The sequence below is a fragment of the Mus musculus genome, chromosome 15, assembly GCF_000001635.26.
Source record: "Mus musculus strain C57BL/6J chromosome 15, GRCm38.p6 C57BL/6J".
Classification (NCBI taxonomy): domain Eukaryota; kingdom Metazoa; phylum Chordata; class Mammalia; order Rodentia; family Muridae; genus Mus; species Mus musculus.
In genome coordinates, this window is record NC_000081.6 from 38985315 (window position 1) to 39002820 (window position 17506).

A 17506-nucleotide genomic window follows, 5' to 3' on the forward strand; every position below is an offset into this window, starting at 1 on the left:
TCCCCTTACCTCCTAGAGTATACCTGGTTGGGCTACACAGAGCCAGTGCCTGTGATATACCTCTGGTTGTAAAAGGCTACCCTTGAGCTAAGACGAGTGACTGGTGGATGGTAAGTACTCAGGGAGCCTTGCCTCCCATCCGAGTTTGTCAGGCACTAGCTGTGGAATCTTGAGCAGGATCCACTATTTCTGGAAACCATCAATTAAAACAGTCATGATAGAGCTGTGTACGATGTTGCTTTTCTGCAATCCCGGGACTCGAGAGGCTAAAGAAGGGCAGGGGTTACAAGTTGGAGACAAGTCTGCATAGTGAATTCCTGGCCACATAACGAGTCCCTGTACCAACCCCCAACATAAGACAAATAGAAGCTCAAGCCCATCTTCTATCGTTGTAGAGTCATGATCTTCTGACTATCCTAAACAAAACATGAAAGTGTTCAACAAATGCTTGACGCATGGAACATGCCCAAGAAATGGTTATTATCATTATCATCAAAATAATTATCTCCAGAACTCTGGTTACAGGGGAGGGTGTGGTAAGATGTAGGGAGTTTGCACAAAGGTGAGGAGGGTTGACTATGCCTCCATGTGTTTCTTTTAGTTTTGAACCTGTGATGTGCTTACTATCCGCTTATCCCCCCTTTACATTATTCTTTGTCTTTTTGTCTCTTTTATTGCTATAATACAGATCGTTTTTCACTCTTCATTATCATAGTGTTGCAGCCGTATGCCATGGAGAATTGACTTAATCACCATTGGCAGTGGAATTTCATAAGGGCGTCAAGTGTTTGTTGGCCCTCACAGAATAACAGATGTTTTCTTCCTGTTCACCGTTTGGCTTTCCAGCCTGTTTTTTTTTTTTTTTTTTTTTTGTTCTGTTTTTTTTTTTTTTTTTATGACACGGCTTTAATCATAACACATTTCGTTGTATGTTTATGTTATTTCCTTATCAAGTTGTCAGATAAGAGACATAGAACTGTTTGCAGATGCGTTTGTAGTGGTTCTAATATATTATGGAAACTTAACTTATTACGAAATGTAACATTTGGTGCCAAACCCTAGCCATCTCTCTCACAGTCTTTTCTGCACTCACAGACTGTGCTCTGGAGACTTATCGCGTACACAAACAATGTTGATGAAGCCTATATGTTTGGCCGCTGCTTAAAGCAGAACATCCCAGAGGAAATCTCAGAAAATTCACAAGACTGATCCATCCTTGTAACTGTGTTGGAGGGATGCCTGATCACGGTTAAGGAAACACACCTAGGAATGAAGTTCTCTCACAGGGTAAGAAGACTAACACTTTTAGAATTGCTCAACTATATTATTAAGTGTGTAGCATTTTTAAGATAGCATGTAAGGGGACCTTTGGGGAAAGAGTAAACATAAAAGGAATGTTGGGTTCTAAGTGTCATCCAACAGCGAGATTTGCCAGCATCAGCTCCAGGCGCTGCTATTAGCAATGTGTGATGATACAGCCAGAGGCACACCAGGCCCTCTCCCAAAGCCAAGCTCGTGTGTTGTCCCATGGACGCTCAGTGAACACTCATGGGAGCTCTTTGTGTTCAGCTCAAACCAAAACAAACAAATGAAACACAAAACACAAGGCCCACAGCTTTCTCCCTCCCGCCTTGGACCTTTGCATCAGGTGTGTGGAGTGCAGTCATTTGCCAAGACTCCTTTTTTTTTAAAGATAGTCTGACACATTTAGAATGTGGGAAGGAAATAATATTCTCTGATCTTTTCTTTTTTTAAAAAAGTTTAAAAATTTTTTTCATTTACATTATTTCACATATAGGGTGTTTGTTTGTATGCCTGTCTCTGCACTGTGTGCATGCCTGCTGCCTGTGGAGTCAGAAGACTCTATCAGATCCCCTGGAACTGACATTACAGATGGTTGTTAGCACCCATGGGTGCTGGGAACTGAACCCAGGTCCTCTGGTAGAGGCCAGTGCTCTCAGCCACCAAACTGTCATTTCTCCAGCCCCAATTTCCTCTGATCTTCTTTTCTACCTCTGAACAATATTTAAACAAGCAAAAGGAAATTAGCTCATTGTAGCTAGTGCTTTTCCGGAACCACGGTGTCTAGGTATTTTTAATTATGGCTCCTTTGAAGTCCTGTACTCTGCTTAAGACCATCTGAGATTCCAGGATAATATTCAGACAAAGGACAGCAATTTCTCCCCAAACTGGACTTTCCAAATAGTCCTACTTGATCACCAGTGTTAGGGGCACGTGGCACATTCTTGGAGAGTTGATATTGTCCCAGTTATGGGACAATCTGGAAAGGCTGTGGGCCTCTGATTTTCATGGATATGTTTTTACAAGACACCCATAATTCTCCTTGTGATAGAGGAATACTGGACCACCAAGGCAGAAGTGAACCATCATGTCCAGTTATAACGGTAATGCACTTTAGCGAACCCAGACTTTCCTCTTTCCTTGCACACTGTGGTAAAGACTTCAGGAGCTGCTACATCTGGTCCAATTTTCCTCTGATTGTTCTCAGGGCATCATGCTGCACAGAATGGAAGTGCCGTATACAAGGCTATAGTTTCCACCCTGTGAAAAGTCAGGCGCTCTCTAAACGTCAGGCACTGTGGAAGGGCCATGTGCCTCCTCTCACACAGGTCTCACACCAAAGCTATGAAGGCTTATATTCTTTACTTTGTATGTTTATAAACTGAGGCTTAAATTAGAATGAGCAAATGGCTGAGCCATGATTTAACCCCAGATATGCTAAACCACAGAGACCATTTATACAAATTGTAGTTCTATACATGATAAAACACCATAACCTAAACAATTTATTAAAGAAAACATTTAATGGGGCTTATGTTTTCAGAGGGTGAGAGTCCATGATGGTGGAGCAAAGGCATGGTGGCAGGAATGGCTGAGAGCTCACCTCTTGCTCTGACATTTGGTGGTAGAGAGGCATTAGGAATGGCAGGAGTCTTTTCAAACCTCAAAGCCCACCCCCAGTGACACAGCTCCTCCATTAAGGCCACACCTCCTAGCCCTTCCCAAACAGTTCCATCTTTGAGGACCAAACATTCAAACACATGAGCTCCTGGAGGTCATTCTCAGCCAAGCTTCCACAAGACTCATTACCAAACACATGGACACAAGGAGAAGAAATGCTCCGCCCCCCAAAAACAGAACAAAACCATCAGTTCCCCAACATGAGAGTTTCCATCCTCCCCAGAAATAGAAATGTCTGCAAATCAAGGTTAGGAAAAAATGAGATGGGGTTTTGCAAAATGCTTTTGCAGGGACTCAAAGGCTGGGCAAACTGATCAAGGCAGTGCTAATAATCATGCCTGAGATCTAAGGTAATTTTGGTTTCTCCCCTAAATACAGTTTCTCCAGAGTGCATGGTAGTCAGAAACTGTCTCAGATTGCTATTTGTCTTCTAAATATAGCTGCCAATACTTCAACTATAGTTAAACCAGTCCAGGAGAAAAGCCAAGGAATGTGTCCTTTCATATTTTCTGCCCAGTACAGCAACAGTGTACAGCTTTGTGCTAAAAGATTTCTTAAATGAGAATTCCATTTCACAAGCTGGGTGAAACATGACCAAGACATACACTGCTCCAGAAATGTCCTTGCCTGTCTAATTTTTTCTATTAAATTAGGAAACTCCACTCCATTTTCTGCCTATTGTGTTTCTGTAGTCTCTTCTTAGGATTGAGACTCAGTGCCTTTCAGTATATAACATATTAGGACTCAAAAATTATTGACTGATGAGGGACATGCCACCCAGACACTTGGAGGACCTGACTGACTTCTCCAGGCCGCACAATGTGAATGCAAGCAGGCCTTCATTTGGGTTCTCACCCAGTGTCTAATGTTTTAGGACATTCCTATAATATCAACTCCTTCTGCCTATACTTTTTAAAGGCCCCAATAGAGACCTCCCAACTCCTCCATCCCTTTAAATTAGCTAAGGGATACTCCAAAACAAGATGCTAGGCTTATTCTAGGAAGGTCTCAGAATTCTTTCCTTAAGATTCACTTAGTTTTTAGGTGTATGAGTGTTTGGCCTACCTGTGTGCAACCACATGCATGCCTGTTGACCTTGAAGTCAAGAAGAGGGCATTGGATCCCTTGGGCCTAGGGTTACAGACAGTTATGAGCTGCCAAGTGGGTGCTGGGAATCAATCCAAGGTCCTTTGCAAGAGCAGCCAGTCCTCTGAACCTGGGAGTCATCTCTCCATCCCGATTTACTGTGTTTTTCTTTTTCTTGTCTGCCTGTCTGCCTTCTCCTCTTTCCTTCTCCCTCAGTAGACTTTAGTTTTAGAACAGTTTTAGGTTAACAGAAAAATTGAGCGGAAAGGCATCATTCAAAACTGTGTTTGAAAAGAAACAAAAGCTAACTGAGTTTTTGTGTTTTTATTATGTTTTCATCAGCTCCCCATTAGCTGGAGGCTTTCTGAAATTTTTTATTTTATTTTATTTATTTATTTATTTAATTTATTGAGAGTCTCTCTATGTACCCTAGGCCGTCCTGGTACTCTGCGTAGATCAGGCTGAATTCATAGAGATCTTCCTAATCCTAAACTTAACGATATGTGCTACTGCATTTGGCATTGAACCCACCTTAAGGGTATTCTTAGGAATATGTTGGTATGGGGCTGGGAGAAGAAATCCAATCCAAGGGAAAGGGGTTGGAGAAATCCCACTGATGGAAAGACATGGCTCACAGCGAGTGGAGAAAGAGTCAGGATGAGCAGTGCTGGAGAGAAATGTCTAGACATCCAGGTTGAAAGAAGGGTATGCCTAAACTTCCGTCGTCCAGAAGGAAGGGGTGTGTGTCGCGCCTGCGCAGTTAGTCGCGCTCGCGGCGCGTGGTGACTGCAAGTAGCCCCGCGAGTCACGCTCCAATATGGTCCGCCGAGGGCGCGCGGAGCTTGCAGACCATGTCGTGGCTCTTCGGCATCAAGGGTCCTAAGGGCGAAGGCACAGGGCCTCCGCTGCCCTTGCCGCCCGCTCAACCTGGGGCGGAGGGCGGCGGTGACCGCGGTGCGGGAGACCGGCCATCGCCCAAGGACAAATGGAGCAACTTCGACCCGACGGGCCTGGAACGTGCGGCCAAAGTGGCGCGCGAGTTGGAGCACTCGCGCCATGCCAAGGAGGCACGGAGTCTTGCACAGATGCAGGAGCAGACACTGCAGCTGGAACAACAGTCCAAGCTCAAGGAGTACGAAGCTGCCGTAGAGCAGCTGAAGAGTGAACAGATCCGTGTGCAAGCCGAGGAAAGAAGGAAAACCCTGACTGAAGAGACACGACAGCACCAGGCTAGGGCCCAGTACCAGGATAAGCTAGCTCGACAACGCTATGAGGACCAGCTGAAACAACAGCAACTTCTGAATGGAGAGAATTTAAGGAAACAAGAGGAGTCTGTGCAGAAACAGGAGGCCATACGGCGAGCCACTGTGGAGCGCGAGATGGAGCTGCGGCATAAAAAACGAGATGTTGCGGGTGGAAGCTGAAGCCGGAGCACGGGTCAAGGCTGATCAAGAGAATGCAGATATCATCCGGGAACAGATTTGACTCAAGGCTGCTGAGCACCTCCAGACAATCTTGGAGTCTATCAGGACAGCTGGAACCTTGTTTGGTGAAGGATTCCGTGCCTTTGTGACAGACTGGGACAAAGTGACAGCTACGGTGGCTGGGTTGACACTATTAGCTGTTGGAGTCTATTCTGCCAAGAATGCTACCTCTGTTGCTGGTCGGTATATTGAGGCCCGATTGGGAAAGCCGTCCTTGGTGAGAGAGACCTCCCGAATCTCAGTGCTAGAGGCATTGAGGCATCCCATCCAGGTCAGCAGGCGACTGGTCAGCAGACCCCAGGATGCATTGGAGGGCGTCATCCTCAGTCCTAGCCTGGAGGCACGGGTACGAAATATTGCCATCGCAACAAGAAATACCAAGAAGAACAAAAGCCTGTATAGAAACGTCCTGATGTATGGGCCCCCGGGGACTGGCAAGACACTATTTTCCAAGAAACTTGCACTGCATTCAGGCATGGACTACGCCATCATGACAGGCGGGGACGTGGCCCCAATGGGGAGGGAGGGTGTGACTGCCGTGCACGAGGTCTTTGAATGGGCAAGCACCAACCGACGAGGCCTCCTGCTCTTTGTGGATGAAGCAGATGCCTTCCTCAGGAAACGAGCGACTGAAAAGATAAGTGAAGAGCTCAGGGCTACTCTGAATGAATTCCTACATAGGACAGGACAACACAGTAGTAAGTTCATGCTGGTTGTGGCCAGTAACCAGCCTGAGCAGTTTGATTGGGCTATCAATGACCGCGTTGACGAGATGGTCTGCTTTGCCCTGCCATAGCGGGAGGAGCGAGAGCACCTGGTGAGAATGTATTTTGACAAGTATGTCCTTAAGCCGGCCACAGAAGGAAAGCAATGCTTGAAGGTGGCCCAGTTTGACCACGGAAAGAAATGCTAGGAGGTCGCCCAGCTGAAGGAGGGGATGTCAGGCCGGGAGATTGCTCAGCTTGCTGTGGTGTGGCAGGCCATAGCATATTCATCTGAGGACGGAGTCCTCACGGAGGCTATGATGGATGCCCGTGTGCAGGATGCTGTGCAGCAGCACCAGCAGAAGATGCAGTGGCTTAAAGTAGTGAGACCCGATTCCCAGACCAACAAGCCGCCACATCCTTCACTCCTCAGCTGTTGAGCTGGACCTGGACACCTTGTACACCTGACTGGGGACAGCCAGTCTCTATGACCACACTTACTGCTCCCTCCTTTCCTGTCTTCTTTGACCTCTGTAAGAGGTCAACATTGCTCCAAATGCCTCTGCGTAGTTGTGGGATACTGGAGGTGTCAGCTTCTCTGCCTCCCACACCTCCTTGTCTCTGACTCTGAGTGCTGGCAGAGGGAGGCATACTGCCTTCCTTTACCTCAGTACACTGGTGAGACGTCTAAAACCCCAGAGCAGAGCAGAGAGTGTGCAGAGTGCCGTACCACAAGCCAGGGGCTATGCCAGCAGGACTGGGGCCTACAGGGATCAGGCTAAAGGCACAGGGGGCCCTCAGCTTCCTGGACATTACTCCTACCATATACACATCTGTGCCAAGAATTGGCCCAGTCCTTACTTGGTAAAGTGGATCTGGTGCTAGACAGCACTTGGCCCATGGCATCCAAGAGTCAGAACTACCGCCCTCCCCTCTACTGAATCTGGGCCTTTTAAATCCAGAATCTAATAAAACTGTGACTGATAAAAGAAAGAAAGAAAGAAAGAAAGAAAGAAAGAAGGGTACAGGAATACACTGGCATTGTTTGTCCTGACTTGAAGATCTTTGCGCTAAAGGACATGCATGTATATGCCTGCCCAGGGTTCCATCTCTCAGATTTGTCAAAGTGATGAATAGAAGAGTTAGCTTGTTCTATACCGTGTGTTCCTAACATTTAAAAAAAAAAAAAAAAAAGGCAAGCATCTTCTCTTCTACCATGACCCCTTTTCTAGGAAAAATCAGTACAACTGTTGTGAACGCTAATGGCCTCAAAACCCACCTGAACTCCACAGTTATTTCTGATTATGACAGTCTGGTAGCTTGAAGTTTAAGCATCCTTTGTTTAAAAAAATAATAAAGTCCTTCCATTTCATCTTTCAAAGGTTCTCTCAGCTCTGAGGGGAGATATTTGATGCAGATCCCATTTAGGGCCGTGTGTTCCAAGGTCTCTCACTCTCTGTGTAACGTCTGGCTGAGAGTCTCTGTATTTGTTCTCATTGCTGCAGGAGGAAGCTTCTCTGATGATGGCTGAGCAAGGCACTGATCTATGAGGCTAGCAGAATGTCCCTAGGAGTCATTTTATCACTACAGGTTTTTTTTCTTTCTTTCTTTTTTTTTTTAGACTAGTGTTACATGGTTTTACCCTATGTCCCTGGGCTATCTAGTCTCAGGTTCTTGGTCATCCATACAATGTTCCATCTTGTGGAATGGGCCTCAAGCCAAATCAGTTATTGGTTGGTTACTCCCATAAACTTTGTGCCACCATTACCCTAGCATATCTTGCAGGTAGTAGACCATTGTAGATAAAGGATTGTGGCTCCAGCTTAGTGTTTAAGTTTCTCCTTTGATAGTGTGAAGAGCTGGAGAGCACCAAGAAAACAAGGCCTTCTAAATCAACATGAGCGAGCTCATTGAACTTCCAGAGACTGAAGCAGCACGCACAGGGCCTGCACAGGCCTACACCAGGTCCTCTATGTACGTATTATGGCTTCCAGTTTAGTGCTTTCATGGGATTCTTGAGTACGTGAAGAAGTAGGTCGCTGATTCTCGTGCCTCCTCTTGGGCTCTTTCCCTTCTGTTGGTTTGTCTTGTCCAACATCACTGTGATAGTTTTTGTTTTATCTTATTGTATTTTACTTTGTTATATTTAAACAAATGAAAAATGAAAGAAAACCTAGTTGGTCTGATAGTGGTTAACAACTGAATTGTCTTGCCATTTACTCCTGCAGGGAGAGGGAAAATCAGTTTTCTCCAACACAGCGACACTGGGTGTACCAACCACTCCAGGACAGGCCTTAGATTCACGAGTTGTAGATCAACATATTACTATATGTTGCTATATTCAGCTCTGCTTTGTCTTTTAAGAAAGAACTTAAAATTGGGTGTTTAGGAAGAAGGTCTGGAAGGACTCGGGGGGAGGAGAAAAATATGATCAAAATGTATTTAAATTTAAATTTTGTTTTAAAGAGCAAACTATAATTAAAACGAAAAATAAAAATTCACCTGGTAAGTTAGAGCCCAGGAAAAGTCCTTGAAACATAAGTTTTGCTAGATGACCTGCCTCTGCCTTAAAGAGATTTTTATTCTTGAGGTAGGGTCTCTCTAATGTAGTAGCTGACCTGGAACTTGCTATGTAGACTATGCTGCCCTTGAACTCACAGAGATATGGCTATGTCTCCCTCCAGAGAGAGACACTCCCTTCAGGTGTGCCATCATGAATGGCCTCTGCCTTAAAAAGAAAATATCTTAAAAAAAATCTATTGTGTCGAGTGCAAACCAATCCACATAATAGGTTGAGAACTCAAAATCTCTCAATAATTTTATATCTGAGTATCTCCTCAAAACCTACCTTCTCTAAAAACTCTCTTGGTCTGCATGAGTTTAATTCCTACCTTCTCTAAGGTTCAGTTCCATGTTTTCTTTCTCTTACCTGCCAGTACAAACCTGTTAGTCAGCATCTGTAGAGGAACAGAACTGACAGAGTGGATATGTGCTACAGAAGGGGATTTATTAAGAGTGGCTTGTGTGGTGTGGACTGGGTAGTTTAACACTGGCTATCTGTATTGTAGAGACACTGGGAACCTGGTATCTGCTCAGTCCATGAGAATGGATGCTTCGGGGCTCCCAATCTGGTGCTGAAGGCCTGGGGACTCCTGGAGAGCTGCTTAGCTTGAGTCCATGTTGGAAGCTCCAAGAAGCTGGTTTCTAGTATGAGAATGTAGCAATACCAGTGGCAGCAATAGGGTGGATGCATTGGCAAACTGGATAGATGAACTCAAAAGCAAGACATGAAGGCCAACAGGCAAACACACACACACACACACACACACACACACACACACACACACACACACACACCACATACCACACACACCACATCAACCCCCCACCACACACACTACACACACATACCACATATACCACACACACACACACATACACACACACACACACACACCACATACCACACACACCACATCAACCCCCCACCACACACACTACACACACATACCACATATACCACACACACACACACACACACACACACACACCCCAAGCCCTTATTTCCCTTGGACTCTCCTTTACCTGGACTTCATCAGAAGGTGCTGCCCACCTTAAAATTGGTCTTCTTACTTCAGTGAACCTGATCAAGATCTCTCTCAGGTGTGCTCAGTGGCTAACTTCTTAGTTGACTCTACTTATCAAAGTTGTCACTACCATTATGACATATCTAGCCTCAGGGAGGGGGGGTTCTTTATGCCTTATTAGAATTTTATGCTTCCCCCAAAAAGCTTTATAGAAACAGCACTAATAAATTAAAATTGTGCATATTCCAGGTATAAAATATGATGACTTGAAATTGTGTGTGTTGTGAAATAATTAACACAATCAAGGAACACATACATCTCTCACAGACTTTTAATTTTGTAGGGACATAGGTGCTCTTAAGATCTGCTCTATTGCCAGACTGTGGTGGCCCATGCCTTTAATCCCACCACTTGGGAGGCAGAGGCAGGCGGATTTCTGAGTTTGAGGCCAGTCTGGTCTACAGAGTGAGTTTCAGGACAGTCAGGGCTACACAGAGAAACCCTGTCTCAAAAAACAAACAAACAAAAAAACCCAAAAAAACAAAAAAAAACCCAAAAACCCAAAAAAACCCAAAAAAACAAAAACAAAAACAAAACAAAACAAAAAAACCAAACCAAACCAAAAAAACCATTAACTATAGCTAGTAATAGTATCATTAACATATCATCATGTTGAATATTGACTCTTCAGGGTTTCATTTTACAATTAAAAAGGTCGCACCCTTTGAATAAAAACTGTTTTTTCTAAACCCTAATTTGACAGCCACCTTTCTATTCTGCCTTAGGAGTTTGTCATTTAGAATTGGTCTTATATTTAAATTGGTTCTCCTGGCATGATGCTCTTCAGGTTCCTGGAGAGGCAAAAGTCTTCACATTGAAAGGTCAAAGAAGCTGTGTTCTTGTGTCATCTAAGGACAGCAGTATGAATGTCAGCCACAGGGAGATGACCTCAACAACAGAGGGCAAAGGTGGACAGGAAAAAGCAGCGTTGCTTTTCCCTCAGACCTCTCCACCTGAGCTGCAGCCGCTCTAAAGGGCCTTCCCCTTTATTAACCCTTTTCTGTAAATAAGCTGACGATCTACCAGAAGGTGCATCTCTTACTCAGTCTCCAGTCCAATGAGGCTGACAACCAAGATTAGCATCCATAGGCATCCTTGGAGGACACTGTATGAAGTTCTAAAGTGAAGCTGGAACCCTGAAGATGGGACGCTGGAGATGCAAGAACCATAAGGCAAATATCAAAGAGAACAGCAGGTGGAAAACAGGGCCAGCCCAAGGGAGAACACATGTTACAGACAGCAGAGCCGGAGGGGAGGGACTATCTGAGCCTTTTGGAGATGTGTTGATGCCATGTGAGCTCCAGATGCCAGACATGGAGTTGCTGAGTTCCACTGTTGACCTGGTGGGTTTTGATCTTGGTTTAGTCTGATAATTCCTGGTCATGTGTCTGTTCTCTTTCCAAAGAGGAATATTTTCTCTGTGTCTTTATATGTTGTAATTTTTAAAAATTGGGAACTCCCAGTTAGGAGATTGTCTTGGGTCTTAGATGACACGGGCTTTTGAAGGGGATTGGAATCATTAAAGACTTTGGGGACTTTGAAAGTTGGCTAAATGCAGTTTGTTGTTCTTTTAGAAGACGAGGGCAAGAGGAAGAATATTATGCTCTAAAGTATGTGGTTGAGTGACAAGCTGACTAGAAGCAGACTTGTAATACCCATTGATCTTGGTTGCCAACTTGAGTAGGTCTGAAAATAACTAAGAAACAAGCCTCTGGCCACATCAGTGAGGCCTTCCTTGACTCGGTTAATTGAAGTGGGGAGACCTATCATAAACGTGGGCTACACCATTTTCAAGGTTTGGGTCCTAGAACAAGGTGACCTGACACAAGTATTCATCTCTGCTTCTTGACTGTGGTTATGATGTGACCAGCTGCCATCAGCTCCTGTTAATTTGAATTATCTGCCATGGTGGAATATATCCTTAAACTCTGAGCCAAATAAGCTCTTTCTCCCCATTTTCTTTTTCTCTCACAGCAACAGGTGTGAATTGTGTGGGGCCATACAAAATTTCCAATTTCTTTAAGAAAGCTCATTCAAATTTTATATGAATAGCATTAAATCTATATTACTTTGGGTAGTAAAACATTTTAACAATATCAATTATTATATTCTATGAATTTATCCCATTCGTTTTTAGAGCAATTTTAAAAATGATGCAGAGTCATTCCCAGCCCATGTTAGGTATAAATCTAAGTGTTCACATCAAAGGAAAGTAACTTAGTTATTATCTAAATTACTAAGCCTGTTTCAAGAAGCCCTTTTCTAGATGTTAGCTTGTAGCTTGAGGGAAAATACTATTTCTACTATTTTACTTAATATGGTTGCTTTGCTAAATGAAAGTAAAAAGAGATGTATTAGATATTAAAGATGACCAGATGGCAAGTAGTGAAGCCACAGAAAACAAATCCCAGCAAAGTAAACTTACAGAAACGAAAATGTGACTCAAACAAGGAATTAATGGGTCTGAGGCTGTTTTCCTTCAGCATTATAAATCTCTCTGTTTGCAAATGATGACTCCAGAGCTTCACAAGGCAAGCTTATGCATCAAACTGTCATTAAACTATGCGGCTCTACCCACAGTGTCATTTGCTACTGCACTGAAAGTTCACTTTCCAGTCATATGGAGGTAGTCACTAGAAGGTATATCATGTCTGCCTAGCTATACAGATGCATCATAAAGGTTAATTATCATGCCGCAAATATCACAGCACTTAGATTTTAGAGAGAAGGCAACAGGCAATGCATTTCATGTGAAAGTGAATTTTTATGTAAAGACTAATGTCTAGGTACTGTTCACACAGACACCCTTAAGTTAAGTCAATACAAGATTAAGTTTACAAATACCACCTGTAGAAACCTGAGCCATGGGAAGCGCTTTCAAGGCTTAAGGGAAGATTAAATTGGGAAAGAATTTCAGATGGGAAGGGAACCCATGCAAACACCTTGCTTTCCTAAATGAGCCTTGGTAAAAGTATCAGAGATGAAGAACTTTATTATTGAATGCATCTGCAAAGTCCAGTGATTGGCTGCAGATGTCTGGATAAGTAATGCAATGAAAACTTCTCCAGTTTTTAAGTTATCACAGGGCATAATGCTTCGTGCCTTTAATCCCAGCACTTGGGAGGCAGTACAGGTGAATCTCTGTGCGTTCAAGGGCAGCCTGGTCTGCAAAGCAAGTTTTGAGCCAGCTAGGGCTCTGCTACACAAAGAAACCTTGTCTCAAACAGAACAAAACAAAACAAAACAAAACAAACCCCAAAAATATATTTTCTTCAAATATTTATTATATTCTGTATTAGTTACTGTGGTGGTCTGAGTAAAAATGGTCCCTATAGACTCAGAGAGTGTCACTATTAGGAGGTGTGGCCTTTTTGGAGTAGATGTGGTCTTGTTGAATGAAGTGTGGCTTTATTGGAGGAAGTGTATCACTAGGGGATGAACTTGAAGGTCTCAGAATCTCAAGCCAGACTCATGATCTTCCTCCAGCTGCCTGCTGGTCCGAATACAGAACTCTCAGTTCCTTCTCCAGCATCTTGTCTGCCTGCAGGCTGCCACACTTCCTGCCATGATGATAATGAACTACATTCTGAAACTGTAAGCCAGCTCCAATTAAATGTTGTCCTTTCTAAGAGTTGCCATGGTCACGGTGTCTCTTCACAGTGATAGGAACCCTAGATAAGACAGTTACTTTTCTGTTGCTACGGTAAAACACCCTGACAAAAGCAACTTATGAAGGCCGAGTTTATTTGGGCTTATGGTTGCAGAGGTTTAGAGTCCTTAATGGAGGGACAGCACGGCAGGAGTCAGTGTGTATAGTGGCTGGAGCAGGGAGCAGAGTGGTCACATTGCCATCTGCAAGCAAAAGCGGAGAGAGCGAACCAGATGTGGTACTGAGTGGAAGTACTTTAGAGACTTTTTAACCTCAAAGCCTGCCCCATGACTTCCTTCCTTCCCCCAGCAAGACCTCATCAACCAAATCTCCTCAAATATCACCACCATTTAGGACACAGAGTTCAAATGCCCATCACTATGGAGGACATTTCTCATCCACCCACCGACACATTCATTTCGGCAAAAATCATTTAATTGTTGTGCCATAATAATTTTTAAGACAGGGTCACATTTTGTAGTCTACATTGGCCTAAAACTCATGGCAAGCCTCCTTCCATCTCTGAAATGTTGGGATTATACCTATGAACCGTTAGGCCTGTCTATGATAAAAGTTTCATAGAGCAACGTTCTACTAACAATAATGTCAAATTATGTAACTTTCCTAACTGAGTATAACTCCCAACATTGTAATTTTCATTATGTATTTCCAGGACTAAAGCCGGGTCTTCGTGCATGGTAGGCACCTGCTGCACCACCGAGCTGTACCACTGACCCTTCTCTTTTTATTTTTAAATAACTTTGAGAAACTTGCTCTCTGGAGAATGCCGAAACAGCCACCGCTGAGTTGCCAGAAACTCATGTAGATCACCTGAGAGTCAAAGTCCCCAGGGGCTTTGTCTTTGGGGCCCACCCTCTATTGCTGTGAGTTTTATTTTCAGAGTCTCCCACTGGGAGTCAAATAAAAATTCCCCTGTACATCCAGGAGGGGAGGGAAGTAACTATTTTGAAATATAACTACTATAATTTAGACCTTGAAACACATGACCTTCAAAGGCTCATGTGTTAAAGACTCGGTCCCTACCCTGTAGTGCGACTACTGAGAGACAGTGGTGGCCTCAAGATGGCTTACTAGTGCTTGAGTTCGGTTCCATAGCGCTCACAGTGGAAGGAGGGGGCTAGGTCCTGAAAGTTGTCTTCTGACTTCCTTGTGGTTCTTAGGAATGCATTCTCCACCCCCTCAGAGGCAGAGCCTACAAGGACAGTGGAAAAGTGTATCCCTTTCCTATCTCTGTTTGCTCCCTGGCTTCCATATGAGGAGTGGCTATCTCCAAGACACTTTGCAGCCATGACATGCTGCCTTGCCAACAGCCCAAAAGCAACAGGGCCAAGTGACCATGCACAGGAAGCATGAGCCAAAATAAACATTTCCCCTTATAAAGTGCTTCTCGCAGCTACTGTCACATGACAGAAAGCTGATGGGCACATCATCAAATTTCTGTTTTTAAGAAAACCTGCTCTCAACAGAAACTATTTTACTAGACTCCAAATTACCAGGAACCTAAACCAACTGGAGACAGTAAAAATATTCAGTCCCAGTCCCCTCTAGACACCTTCCCTGTCAAAGGAGACTGAAAAATTAAGACATTCTTGTGGATTCCCAGCCTCTGAATCACTGAGTCTAAGATGGAAGCCTAGGTGTCTGCAACAGCTTCCCCTCCGTTCAGCCATTGACAGCCCCGTGGCAGTAGCTCTGTTCACCTAGCAGATCAGGGTCAGCTTTCAAGCAAAAGCACAAGGCACACTATAAAGCATACCCCACAGCTTGAAGAGGCGGGGAGTCAGAACAAGTCTCAGGGATTGCATTGATATTGGAATTATTAGCTTGGCAACTTAAAATAATTACAGTTAATACCCTAAGGGCTATAAAGAAAACAGTAGGAAATACACAAAACAGGTAAGAGAGTTTAAGAAGCAGAAACGCCAAGGAAAAATGAATTCGAATTTCCTAGATATAGAAAACACTGTAGGAGCTAAAGCTGGCTCAGCAGGGCACTTATTGTTCTTACAGAGGACCTGGGTTCCCAGCATCCATATGGTGACTCATAACTGCCTGTAACTTTGGTTCCAGGGGATCAAATGCCCTCCTCTGGTTCTGTGTGTACTAGGCCTTGCACAAGGTGCATGTACATACATTAGGCAAAACAAATGATAAAAAGAATAATTTTAAAGGAACCACTGTAACAGAAATAAAGAATGCCTTTGATGGGCTTGTTAATATTAATAGACTGGACATGGCTGAGAAGAGAAGCTCTGAGGACAAGATAAATCAATAGAAACTTATAAACCCAAAGCAAAAAACCAATTGTTATAGTTTGAATATGCTTGGCTCAGGGAGTGGCACTATTTAAAGAAGTGGCCTTGTTGGAGTAGGTGTGTCACTGTGGGCATGGGCTTTAAGACCCTCATCCTGGCTGCCTGGAGGTTAGTATTCTGCTAGCAGCCTTCAGATGATGATGTAGAACTCTTAGGCCCTCCTGTACCGTGCCTACCTGAATGTTGCCATGCTCCTGCCTTGATGATAATGGGCTGAACCTCTGAACCTGTAAGCCAGCCCCAGTTAAATGTTGATCTTTATAAGACTTGCATTGGTCATGGTGTCTGTTCACAGCAGTAAAACCTTACCTAAGATAACAATGTAACGTAATATCCAAATTCTGGCTCATTTATGTGATGAGAGTGGCAGAGTGAGAAAAATTTAAAAGCAAACAGAGGAAATATTTAAAGTCACATGATTGAGAATTTCTAAAATTAATACCAGGCATCAACAGTGCCAAGATTAATTCCCTAAAATCTTGTCCAAAAGATAAAGTTGAGGGAATATTTTCTAGCATATTTTATGAAAGCAGCATTGCCCAGGACTGAAATTGGACCAAAACATCATACAGATAAGTATCTCTCAGTGAAGGCATAAAGGTAATTATCAAATATAATACCACAATTGTTGGGCCTTATTCGGCCAGATACTATGAGACCTAGTGAGGAAGTCTGAGCCTTTGCTCAAGTTTAGAGACTCTCGCTCAGTTCTGTACTAGAGTGACTTAGCCAGTCCTGCTTAAGCCTGCCTTTGCCTAGCTACTGCTGATGTAGAATAACATTATTGGCCCTGTCAGTCATTCCATACCCTCTGTCACCCTTCCCTGCCCCCTATGTCATCTCACCTCACCAAAAGTCCCCACCTCCTTCCTCAACCCTGTATAAATAAAAGACTGATACAATAAAATGAGTTCCTGCTTCGACAAGACTCCCCCTTGACACTCACCATCATGCTCAGACCCAGAGAGACTCTGGACCAGGACCTCTCTCCTCTTCCCTGGATCTGCTGGCAGAGAACTGAGCCCAACACACAATGTATAAAAATAACTGTTGAGCTGCAGAGATGGCTTAGTCATTAGGACACATACTGTGCTTGTAGAGGACTTGAACTCAGTTTCCACCACTGTTCAGACAGCTCTAACTTCCAGCTCCAGGGAGATGCAATGCTTCTGGCCTCTGTGTTCACCTACACTCACGTGCATGGACCCACATATACGCTCACACACTGTGGGTGGGGAGAGTCGGAATAGGAAGGGTCCTATAGACTGATGTGTTTGGATGTTTGGTCTAAGGAGTGGCACTCTTAGGAGGTGTGGTCTTATTAGAGTAGGTAGGACCTTGTTGGAGGAAGTGTGCCACTGTCAGGGGCAGGCTTTGAGGTCTCAAGTGCTTAAGGCTGGGCTCAGTGAAATACAGTTTTCTCCTTGCTGCCTGCATATAGAACTCTTAGCTCCTGCTCCAGCACCATCTCTGCTGCGTGCTGGCCTGCGTCCTGCCATGATGAAATGGACTTAAACCTCTGAACTGAAAGCCAGCCCCAATGAAATGCTTTCCTTTATAAGAGTTGCCACATGAGCCGGTGAGATGCCTCAGAGGCTAAGAGCGCTGGCTGCTCTCC

At 44.1% G+C, this 17506-nt stretch overlaps 1 pseudogene; it reads left to right on the plus strand.

Moving 5' to 3' along the window:
- Positions 4825-7241, plus strand: Gm4740 (predicted gene 4740; annotated as a pseudogene).